This window comes from Anopheles merus, chromosome 2L (genome assembly GCF_017562075.2).
Source record: "Anopheles merus strain MAF chromosome 2L, AmerM5.1, whole genome shotgun sequence".
In the NCBI taxonomy this organism is placed as follows: domain Eukaryota; kingdom Metazoa; phylum Arthropoda; class Insecta; order Diptera; family Culicidae; genus Anopheles; species Anopheles merus.
The window spans coordinates 1,569,724-1,579,578 of record NC_054083.1 but is presented as its reverse complement, the minus strand read 5'-3'; positions in this window follow the sequence as shown (position 1 = coordinate 1,579,578).

Sequence of the window (9,855 nt, the reverse complement as noted above, 5' to 3'; positions counted from 1 at the left end):
TATCTCCGTAATGAAATTGCCACTGTACGCGATAGAAGTTGCGCTGCTTTCCGAACATTTTGTTTTTCTTGGCTAGTCATTCTTATGTGTCCTGTGTTTATTTTAAATATGGGTGTAATTTCTGCAGCCATTCTACCTTCAAGAATTTTTTTGAGTGGTTCAATTGTAATATTTTTTTCTTTATACTTAAATCCATGGTCCACTAGCCAGTTTCTCGTTAATTTCAGCAAATGCGGCACATCAGGAACAACGTACACATTTTTTTTTGTGACGGGATGCGGAAAGAATGGGTTATTATAATCTGCTCCCAGTTCTTTCCAACAGCTCGTATTTGCTGGGCAATTATCACTTACTATTGCAACAACATTTATATTAATCTCGCTCAGTCTGTTTATGATACTTATAATTATGTCTTTTGTCATACTTTGATCAAATCCGATGTATATTGGCTGCTTCCAGTTGTTGAATAATCCTCTAGCGATTACCACTTGCATGTAATTGTGAGGTCCCAATATTTCATCTGCAGCCGGATCATATTCCATAACGCTTTCTACCTTCATCTCATCGAAGCTTAAGACACATTCCTTGTCTCTTTTGGTAAACGTTTTTGTTACGGTCGCGATTAAATTAATGATATCATCTAAAATGCCTTGTTTAAGATTAATTCTTTGGGAATATTTTTCCAATGTTGACGGCGCTGGCATTGGAATTTTCATATCATTTCCGAGATATCCATAAACTCGTTTGGAAAAGTATCTTACTGTGAAAGCCTTGCTTATTTCTTCCTTTGTCCATCTGACTCGCTTCTTTCTCTTCGTTATTAAATCGATTTGATTGCTAGTTAATGTATCTCCTAGCACCTTTTTCATTTCAGGAACAAAATCTTCTTTTTTGTATGCTTGTACTTTTTACGAGTTTAAGATCGTTTTCCAGGCACGTGTTTTGTTTCTTGAGAGCTGTATTTTCTTTTACAGCGGAATCCAGATGCTCCTTCAGAATCAAGTTAGCATCTTTTAATTTTTTTGCTTCATCCAATCGAGCTGTAAGAATACATATTTGTAGCTCTAGCTGTTTGATGGTTTTGTCTTTCTGGTCACAGTTTTTACATTCGTTTTCATTATTATTGTACAGCACACGTCGACGTTCCTCAATCATAAGCTGTTCATTATTCTCATCATTATTATTTGCGTCGTTTGAAGTTTGTAATATTGATGGAATAGCTTTTAAAAAGAGTCACAATGTACAAAACACATAATTAATAATCATCCAAATTTCAAATAGTAAGGCAGAACCTCACATTTCACATGACAGATAGCTATTCGCTCAGATAGATCATGCGATTAATTTAATGATACGACCCGGAACAGGTACGTGCGTACCGGAATCGTTTCCCACTAAATCCAATCCGTGGGTGCAACGCGTTCTAGTGGACCAGAGTTTCTCTTCTTCTCTTCTTTAGGCTCAACAACCGTTGTCGGTCAAGACCTGCCAGACCTAGCAGGACAGTCAGTACTACGTATGGCGGCACGATCCATTTGGGGCTTGAACCCATGACGGGCATCCAAACTCACTTCATTAACTTCATCGCTTCATCAATCATTTATGCCAACGGGCTTATGTTTCCTTACACCTACCGCAATTGCTACACCTACTGAACCTACTTGTACCTTACTGGTTGTCCCCAGTGATTCCGAGTTGCTTACGGATGGCTCCGACTCAGCAGGTGTGGGTCGATCCGCATAAACTAAAGCGATAGTAATTATACTATGATAGAAAAGTTTGAATGCCCGTCATGGGTTCATGCCTCGAATGGACCGTGCCTCCATACGTAGGATTGACTATCCTGCTATGTTAACAATAAGTCACTGAAAGCCAAGCTCACTTAACCGACAGCGGTTGTTGTGCCAAAAAAGAAGAAGGACCGTTTGAATGTGAATCAAATCACTTGCCGTCTTTACAGGAAAAAAAATCTCAAAACCTCTCAACAAAATCTTGTGTGCCCCATCTCTTTACTTTAGTAACGACTCAAAATTCATTTAAAAATTTAAATTAAAAACTTCACGCGTTCTTTCTGAATAAAAAAACAACTTCCCGCGTTACTCTGCGTGTAGAACTGTGATAAAAAGGATAAACTATGTGTATTTGTCGTTACGTGTCCTTAGTTACCGTTACGTGTGCTTGCTCGTTCGCTCAACACAACAACATCAACACGTTTCATCCAGATGCATCTGCATGACGCACACGATGCATCCGGTCATAGAAACATGACTTCGGTGCTGCCAGCCAGCCAGCCAGTGAGCTGAGTAATTGGTGCTCTTAGGAATAGTTAAGAAAAAAAAATGCACTACGCGAACTAAACGGATCCTGGGAAACCAAGGGGATACACACTAAAATCGCTCTTTATCCACAACTTCGCTCACTATTAAATTATCATTTTGATCTGTTTCCCGCTTAAATTTCCTTGAGAAACTTTACTGCACGACACTCAGTGGCGGATTAAGGGTATCAGGGGCCCTAGGCGGTAAGACGATTTGAGGCCCCCTGTAAATGCTAAATGATGGGGAAGGGGGGTTTGTACTGGCACTGAACTTGCTGTTGGGAAATTGAACAGTAAACTTGAAATGCCGTCGAGGGGGCCCTACGATCATCAGTCACAGGCTAAGACAAAGTCTGGCAGGGGGGGGGGGGGGCAATCATTCGCCAACCTCGGGGCCCCAAACATCCATCCTTCCATGGGCCCTTGCCGCTAGTACTATGTCCATACAGCGTACTATAGACTAACGATCTACGGGGCCCAGGCAACCGCCTAGTCTGTTTACCGTTAGATCCGCCACTGACGACACTTAAATATTTTCGGCAATCCTGATTTCGTATTACAGATGAACTGAAGTTTATGTTTAAATAGTACACGGGATATAATTTATGTAATATTGCTAAACACTACTATAATAACAATATAAATATTCATTTACTTACCGCCACAGTTGAGCTTCCGCAATTGTCCATTTTTCATTAAGGGAGCATGATGCAACTGGTAATCCTCTGGCTGAAAATGAGAAGAGCAAATAACAGAACAATTAGTAGGTTCCCAATCCTCACCACGATTGCAAAATTTCTTCCAGACACTGCGCAACACAGTTTCTTTCGGAAATTTATGAAATGCCGTATTTGTTCCCAGTTGTTTCACTTTGCAACGATTGTTGCTACAGCAAAATACAGAACACGAGATCGGCATGATGAAAAAAAGATTCCTGAATAGGATGAATGGATAAAAATCGCTTTTAGGCAGAGAAGTATCCCAAGATGCGGATTGTTTATGCAATGCATGAACAAAAGTGTGATGAAATGGTAATAAACCGCCAAAAGAGATTCCTGAGAATTTTTGAACAATCGAAACGTAAACAAGACACCAATACATGTACAAGAGGTATTCTTGCCGTCAAAATCGGTGCCCAAGATGGTAGCTGTCAAACGGGCTAATATGTGACCTGATATCTCAACAGACCTTGGCACCAACACATCCAAACCTTCGACAGCCCGCTCAGTCGAGGGGTATGAGGCGGAGCCAGGGACGGGTAGCTCGACGAACTGCTTGACAAATTCGCCGTTGGAGAGAAAAAGAAGGCATGATAAAATTCTCCGAACGCCATGATTTCTTCCGTCGCTTTGCACAGCGGGCGGGGTCGAACGTTCCCGTTTGTATGGGGAGAAATCCGCGAGGTTTTGCGCTGTGGATTTGGAACGAATGTTGTTTTAAATGTAACGTTTAGCTTTAAATTTTGCTTTAAATGATTAAAGTGATTTGAACTTAGAGGTATGTAGCATTTTAAAATGTTTTGTTATCTATTTCCAATACAAAAAAGTTTTCATCAGTTTTGAAAATGTATATAAAAATATAAAATATATCGGAATATAAATAAACATACAAATATGTACAATAATAAAGTTATTTAAATAAATTATAAATATATATATATATATATATATATTATATATATATAATATATATATATATATATATATATATATATATATATATATATATATATATATATATTTATAATTTATTTAAATAACTTTATTATTGTACATATTTGTATGTTTATTTATATTCCGATATATTTTATATTTTTATATACATTTTCAAAACTGATGAAAACTTTTTTGTATTGGAAATAGATAACAAAACATTTTTAAAATGCTACATACCTCTAAGTTCAAATCACTTTAATCATTTAAAGCAAAATTTAAAGCTAAACGTTACATTTAAAACAACATTCGTTCCAAATCCACAGCGCAAAACCTCGCGGATTTCTCCCCATACAAACGGGAACGTTCGACCCCGCCCGCTGTGCAAAGCGACGGAAGAAATCATGGCGTTCGGAGAATTTTATCATGCCTTCTTTTTCTCTCCAACGGCGAATTTGTCAAGCAGTTCGTCGAGCTACCCGTCCCTGGCTCCGCCTCATACCCCTCGACTGAGCGGGCTGTCGAAGGTTTGGATGTGTTGGTGCCAAGGTCTGTTGAGATATCAGGTCACATATTAGCCCGTTTGACAGCTACCATCTTGGGCACCGATTTTGACGGCAAGAATACCTCTTGTACATGTATTGGTGTCTTGTTTACGTTTCGATTGTTCAAAAATTCTCAGGAATCTCTTTTGGCGGTTTATTACCATTTCATCACACTTTTGTTCATGCATTGCATAAACAATCCGCATCTTGGGATACTTCTCTGCCTAAAAGCGATTTTTATCCATTCATCCTATTCAGGAATCTTTTTTTCATCATGCGATCTCGTGTTCTGTATTTTGCTGTAGCAACAATCGTTGCAAAGTGAAACAACTGGGAACAAATACGGCATTTCATAAATTTCCGAAAGAAACTGTGTTGCGCAGTGTCTGGAAGAAATTTTGCAATCGTGGTGAGGATTGGGAACCTACTAATTGTTCTGTTATTTGCTCTTCTCATTTTTCAGCCAGAGGATTACCAGTTGCATCATGCTCCCTTAATGAAAAATGGACAATTGCGGAAGCTCAACTGTGGCGGTAAGTAAATGAATATTTATATTGTTATTATAGTAGTGTTTAGCAATATTACATAAATTATATCCCGTGTACTATTAAACATAAACTTCAGTTCATCTGTAATACGAAATCAGGATTGCCGAAAATATTTAAGTGTCGTCAGTGGCGGATCTAACGGTAAACAGACTAGGCGGTTGCCTGGGCCCCGTAGATCGTTAGTCTATAGTACGCTGTATGGACATAGTACTAGCGGCAAGGGCCCATGGAAGGATGGATGTTTGGGGCCCCGAGGTTGGCGAATGATTGCCCCCCCCCCCCCCTGCCAGACTTTGTCTTAGCCTGTGACTGATGATCGTAGGGCCCCCTCGACGGCATTTCAAGTTTACTGTTCAATTTCCCAACAGCAAGTTCAGTGCCAGTACAAACCCCCCTTCCCCATCATTTAGCATTTACAGGGGCCTCAATCGTCTTACCGCCTAGGGCCCCTGATACCCTTATCCGCCCTGAGTGTCGTGCAGTAAAGTTTCTCAAGAAATTTAAGCGGGAAACAGATCAAAATGATAATTTAATAGTGAGCGAAGTTGTGGATAAAGAGCGATTTTAGTGTGTATCCCCTTGGTTCCCAGGATCCGTTTAGTTCGCGTAGTGCATTTTTTTTTTCTTAACTATTCCTAGAGCACCATTACTCAGCTCACTGGCTGGCTGGCTGGCAGCACCGAAGTCATGTTTCTATGACCGGATGCATCGTGTGCGTCATGCAGATGCATCTGGATGAAACGTGTTGATGTTGTTGTGTTGAGCGAACGAGCAAGCACACGTAACGGTAACTAAGGACACGTAACGACAGATACACATAGTTTATCCTTTTTATCACAGTTCTACACGCAGAGTAACGCGGGAGTTTGTTTTTTTATTCAGAAAGACGCGTGAATTTTTAAATTTAATTTTTAAATGAATTTTGAGTCGTTACTAAAGTAAAGAGATGGGGCACACAAGATTTTGTTGAGAGGTTTTGAGATTTTTTTTCCTGTAAAGACGGCAAGTGATTTGATTCACATTCAAACGGTCCTTCTTCTTTTTTGGCACAACAACCGCTGTCGGTTAAGTGAGCTTGGCTTTCAGTGACTTATTGTTAACATAGCAGGATAGTCAATCCTACGTATGGAGGCACGGTCCATTCGAGGCATGAACCCATGACGGGCATTCAAACTTTTCTATCATAGTATAATTACTATCGCTTTAGTTTATGCGGATCGACCCACACCTGCTGAGTCGGAGCCATCCGTAAGCAACTCGGAATCACTGGGGACAACCAGTAAGGTACAAGTAGGTTCAGTAGGTGTAGCAATTGCGGTAGGTGTAAGGAAACATAAGCCCGTTGGCATAATGATTGATGAAGCGATGAAGTTAATGAAGTGAGTTTGGATGCCCGTCATGGTTCAAGCCCCAAATGGATCGTGCCGCCATACGTAGTACTGACTGTCCTGCTAGGTCTGGCAGGTCTTGACCGACAACGGTTGTTGAGCCTAAAGAAGAGAAGAAGAGAAACTCTGGTCCACTAGAACGCGTTGCACCCACGGATTGGATTTAGTGGGAACGATTCCGGTACGCACGTACCTGTTTCCGGGTCGTATCATTAATTAATCGCATGATCTATCTGAGCGAATAGCTATCTGTCATGTGAAATGTGAGGTTCTGCCTTACTATTTGAAATTTGGATGATTATTATTAGTGTTTTTGTACATTGTGACTCTTTTAAAAGCTATTCCATCAATATTACAAACTTCAAACGACGCAAATAATAATGATGAGAATAATGAACAGCTTATGATTGAGGAACGTCGACGTGTGCTGTACAATAATAATGAAAACGAATGTAAAAACTGTGACCAGAAAGACAAAACCATCAACACCTAGAGCTACAAATATGTATTCTTACAGCTCGATTGGATGAAGCAAAAAATTAAAAGATGCTAACTTGATTCTGAAGGAGCATCTGGATTCCGCTGTAAAAGAAAATACAGCTCTCAAGAAACAAAACACGTGCCTGGAAAACGATCTTAACTCGTAAAAAGTACAAGCATACAAAAAAGAAGATTTTGTTCCTGAAATGAAAAGGTGCTAGGAGATACATTAACTAGCAATCAAATCGATTAATAACGAAAGAGAAAGAAGCGAGTCAGATGGACAAAGGAAGAAATAAGCAAGGCTTTCACAGTAAGATACTTTTCCAAACGAGTTTATGGATATCTCGGAAGATATGAATTCCAATGCCAGCGCCGTCAACATTGGAAAAATATTCCCAAAGAATTAATCTTAAACAGGCATTTTAGATGATATCATTAATTTAATCGCGACCGTAACAAAAACGTTTACCAAAGAGACAAGGAATGTGTCTTAAGCTTCGATGAGATGAAGGTAGAAAGCGTTTATGGAATATGATCCGGCTGCAGATGAATATTGGGACCTCACAATTACATGCAAGTGGTAATCGCTAGAGGATTATTCAACAACTGGAAGCAGCCAATATACATCGGATTTGATCAAAGTATGACAAAAGACATAATTATAAGTATCATAAACAGACTGAGCGAGATTAATATAAATGTTGTTGCAATAGTAAGTGATAATTGCCCGCAAATACGAGCTTTTGGAAAGAACTGGGAGCAGATTATAATAACCCATTCTTTCCGCATCCCGTCACAAAAAAAAATGTGTACGTTGTTCCTGATGTGCCGCATTTTGCTGAAATTAACGAGAAACTGGCTATGGACCATGGATTTAAGTATAAAAGAAAAATATTACAATTGAACCACTCAAAAAAATTCTTGAAGGTAGAATGGCTGCAGAAATTACACCCATATTTAAAATAAACAGGACACATAAGAATGACTAGCCAGAAAAACAAAATGTTCGGAAAGCAGCGCAACTTCTATCGCGTACAGTGGCAATTTCATTACGGAGATACGATGACACTACAGAAGCAAGTGATTTGGCAGATTTTATAGAAAAAATTGATTTATGGTTCAGTGTCTCAAATTCGTATTCACCATTTGCAAAAGAAGACTACAAAAAATCGTATATGGTAACGAAATGCAGCGAAAGGCCTCAACGATATGCGCGAGTTAATGGAGAATTCCATTGCGTTGGAAAATCTTCGTTACAAACATTTCAAAAATCTGTGATTATGCAAACAACTGCTCTACAAATGCTGTTTGACGACATGAAGGAAAGCATAAAACGCAGTCAAATTCATATCAACATATAAGGCAAGTATTTATGCATTGTATAAAGCAGCAAATGTTGGGCCAAGTTTATTGTCCATCGTGCAATGCTGTATAGTTATTTAAAATGTTTAAAATAATCTATTCTATCTTCGTATTATAATTTTCTTTAACAGCTTAACCAAGATGTACTGAGAACTTCTTCTCGCAAGTAAGACAAAAAGGAGGGGTGATGATCACCCATCGCCGTTGAGCTGTCTTTACCGTATAAGAATAATGATACTTGGAAAATCCCCAACCATATTACGGAATCAAACTCATACCGGACAACAAAACAACCAAGAACCGGATGATATTTGACGACAGTGGAACCTAATGTTGAAGAAAGTAATTTAAATGAAGAGCCGGAGGAATATATAGCTGCAACGGTGTTTTCAGGAGCCGAATAGTACCGAACTTCCCAGACATGCAACGCATGGAAAAGCTAATGGATTAATAAGCTCAGAAGATAGTGATATTATCAGTACGCGAGCAGTAATCCTTTAACATGACAAACAAGAAGAAGATGGATTGCAATACATTATGGTTACCTCGCAAAAAAATTTAACGAAAAGTATCCCAGCTTAAACCTAGGAATACAAACATTTAAATTTTTAATGAGCATAGCTATTGCCAACCACCAACATTTGTGGACCATTTTCGCTGGGTGGACTACACAAACCCAGTGAAGAGTTTTATGAACATTGGAAAGAAATGGAAAAAATATTCCAAAAATTACACAAAAATGGTAAATTTAATAAGAAAACATTAACGTACGGAGATTAGCGGTTAATATACAGAACAAGTCGAATTACCCTCAGAGATAGTTAAATCATTCGCAAAACAGAGAGTGATAGTTCGCATGCGATATTTGAACATGAAAGCCGCTTTGAAGCTAATGGCACAACTAGCCGCAAAAGAAAATCGCAACAGCAAGATCCAAAAGGAATAAAAAAGATGAGAAGGATAATAACTAAACGCACTATACCACCAAATTATCTGCAAATGGGGTAAGATCCGACACCTCCTTGAAGGTTAATATAGGCTCTCTTACTCAACTCCTATCCTGCGACGTCCGTTTCGTGCAGTGGTAACATGTATCATCGTATATCCAAGCTTGGTACACGGGCCCAGTCCCAACCCCTTGGGCGGATGATGGTACATGGCCAACCGGAGGGGGGCAGGCATTCCAGGCAACTGGAATGTCTTAACGTCAGACCAATCTAATGACGCTAAATCTGTCGAACAGGTGTATATAAAAGAATATCCTACAAGTATCCGAAAATATATGTCCTTCTCATCTAACGAAAATATTGAGGAAAGCCCACTGAAACTAGCAGCCGAAAAACGATTTAAAATGAACCTAATGATGAGTGATGGATAACCAGAAGCCTCACCGTGACGGAGCAACTTATCCCGGATGGCAGCCAGCTTCTTTTTGTCTTCTTTTTTTTCTTTTTCTTTTCTTTTTCTTTTCTTTCTTTTTTCTTTTCTTTTCTTACTATTTCTTTTCTAGATATCAGCGTGGAGGACATACTAAGGATCAAGATGGGCCATCACACAAAA